Source organism: Octopus bimaculoides, chromosome 17 (genome assembly GCF_001194135.2).
Source record: "Octopus bimaculoides isolate UCB-OBI-ISO-001 chromosome 17, ASM119413v2, whole genome shotgun sequence".
In the NCBI taxonomy this organism is placed as follows: Eukaryota; Metazoa; Mollusca; class Cephalopoda; order Octopoda; family Octopodidae; genus Octopus; species Octopus bimaculoides.
Window position 1 is genome coordinate 48684107 of NC_068997.1, and position 3323 is coordinate 48687429.

Sequence of the window (3323 nt, forward strand, 5' to 3'; positions counted from 1 at the left end):
ACGTAATCAACAATAGATCAGTATATATAATTTTCAAAACAAATAAGTAAATGAAACTGAAAAAGAGAGTGAGGAAATAAAACAAAATAAATAGATAAATAAAAATTCATCGATTATGTCACCGCTGTGTGGTAAGAAGTCTGCTTCTCAAGCATATGGGTCTAGTTTCTGTACGACCGCGTGGAAAATTGGGCAAGTGTCTGCTCCTATAGCCCCGGGTCGACCAAACACTTGTGAGTGGATTAGGTAGATGGAAACTGAAAGAAGCATCTCTGAATGTTTATATATATATATATATATATATCAGTCGCCATGATTAACCGCTAAATTCACTAGCTTTTTTTAAAATTTTCCCTCTGTTTATTCCCTCGTGTTCCTCTGTGTTACATCTCTCTACCTCTACCCATCCAGCAATCTATCTATCTATCTATCTATCTATCTATCTATACATCCATCCATCCACGTATTTATATATGTATGTCTAAAAAGTAATGTTCGCTACTACTTGAATATGGCTGGTCCATATGGAACGACGTTACAATTATCTTTTAACCGTAAAAGAACCTCTTTTCCGGCTGGTTAACGACAATCAGTGTGTCCGATATTTTGCAATATATCCAACTGCAGAAGATGTTCTCCTGGGGTTAAAGAATAGTAGTAACGTCGTTCCATACGTGACAGCCATGTTGAAGTGGCAACAAACATTACTTTTCAGTAGAGTTAATACTTTCATCTCTTATAGTGATTTTAGAACTAGCTACTTTGTTTATGTATGTGTATGGATTTTGCTTTGTATTTAGTTTGCAAATGTGTTGAAACGAATTTTGTTATAATTGGGAAAGTCATCATGCCAATCGATGGTAATGAAAACGCACGTTGGTTCAATTTCACATCTTTATTTTCCTTCCGTTGGTTAGTTATTTAATCAACTAAGTAATCGCTTGCTTGTTGTAGTAGAAAGTATGTCATTGACAATGTCGTGAATAGCGAGGAAAGGACTTGGACAAAATCTGGTTCATTGATGAACCGACTGATTAAGCATTCGATAAGTTAGTTGGTTGACAAATAATAAAGAATAATAAACAAGTGAAAATGAATCAGCGTGTGTGTTTATTATTTGCCTAATGACCCTCACAAGAATCAATACATACACATACATGCATATATATGTGTGTGTGTGTGTGTGTGTGTGTGTGCATGTGTGTGTGAGTGTGTGTGTGTGTATGAGTGTCTTGTTTGTGTTGTGTATCTTCTCTACTACTTCTTCATAACCGGTATTTGTTTGTTTACGTTTAGGAAACAGCAGTTCGGCAAGAGACCGAGAAAGTAAGTAGCGAACTTTAAAGATGACATATGTACTTGGTTTGATTTGTTAGACTAAAGCCCTACAAGGCATTACTCCAGTGCAGCCACAGCGCGATAACTTAAACAAGTAAATAGTACATATCATTCACACACTTTTTCCACAATGATGTTTTGTTCTTCACTTTCATACATTGAAGTTCAATATGACTGTAACGTCCACAATATAGTTACTACCTTACAAACTAATAACGACAAGTAGGAACATAAATATTTTGGTATCATTAGAATGGAGGAATCAGAAACAGCTCAGTGGAGGCGAAGTTTTGGGGGTTTTTCTCTCTCGTCACTACCGCAATATTAACAGCCCACAACACCTCAATCACATCATTAAGCAGCTATCATCCTTCGACTACCTTGGAATTTTGATCACAGAAGACGCAAAATATGTGAAGGAGATAAAAAGACGAATAGTACTGGCAAAGTCTGCGTTCTCAGAATTGTATAACATCTTGAGAAACAGTACTCTGAGCATCAAGATCAACATCTGTATATTGAACTGCTATGTCTACCTTGTGTTAATGTATGGAAGTGAAGTATGTTTTAGGGCATCAGAATTGAGAAGGCGTTTGTAAAAATGGTTCTTAAAGAGACTATTGACGGTAGCATGGACAGATAATTTATCTGATGAAAAAGTGATGATCCTGGCTGCGGTAAGTAAGAAACTGCTATGTAAGATAATAGCCAAGTACTGAGATTTCTAGCTTGTGTGATGAGGAAAGAGGGTCTGGAGAATTTAGTGACGGTCGGACAGATTGAAGGGAAAAGAAGCAGAGGTAGGAGGAGGCTGCTATGTAAAGTTTGATGAATTGGTTCGAAGAAGGAGGTGTTAAGTATCAGAAAGTGGAACTGTTACAGAAACAAAGAATAGAGAATTGTGGCAGGACATGATTGCCTATGTCCTATATTCTGGACAAGTCACATACAAGAAAGATAACACTAATATACACTCTAAACTAAGATAAAATGTTAAAAATAACACTTACTGATGATCTGCGTCGCGATGCACTTGCTAAAACGAATATAAAGAACAGCATATCAAATATATATAGTTACATACAAACAAGTTTTAAGATCACATCAAATATGTTTAGCAAATATTTCGCTTCTAAAGAGGCAATTTTCAATGCAGTTTGCCGCGAAGAAAAATTTTCGATTTATGTAAAAGGTATTAAAACATTAATAGTAATTTCATAGTTCCATATATTGACAGGACAATGCATTTCAGAGTGACCCATGTGACCCGAACAATGCATTTCAAGCTTTATAGTTATCGCCATTACCGGATACCAAGAGAGACATAACTTTCCAAGTCATAACTTCCTTAGAGACAAGTAGTAGAAATTATTCACTGACTTCGTGCGACGCTGCCAGTTTTGAACAGATCCTATAGTAGGCAACCGAAGCAATGTTGTGAAATAAACAAATATTTAGAACGGTGCAAATGTGTTTGGGACTTGTTATGCTTCTATATATTTTTATTATTTGCGTACTTTGTTGATTCTGTCCACGACATAGACACGCATACACATGTACAAGATGACATGTAACAACACATGTCATCTTCGATTACGGTCACATTGAAACGGATATATCATAGGTTGCCTGAAGCAAGTTATACAGGCTTTTGTTTTTGCGTGGTTTAAAAAGGTTAGTGGTTTTGTAATATATACATTACATGATAATTTGTAGTTACACAAACGTAAGACACTAGATAATTGGTTTAATATGCATTTATAGCCAGAAGCCATTACATCGACTATTATACTTAACACGAAACAAACTGCATAGAAAAACATTTGAAAAACACGTTGATTACAGATTGAATACCTTTACACACACGAGCACACACACACACACACACACACACACACACACATATATGTATATATATATATTAACGTCTATTCTTCAACCGTTGCTCAGATTCCTTCCAGGCGTTTCTTGAACTTCAGTTCTGA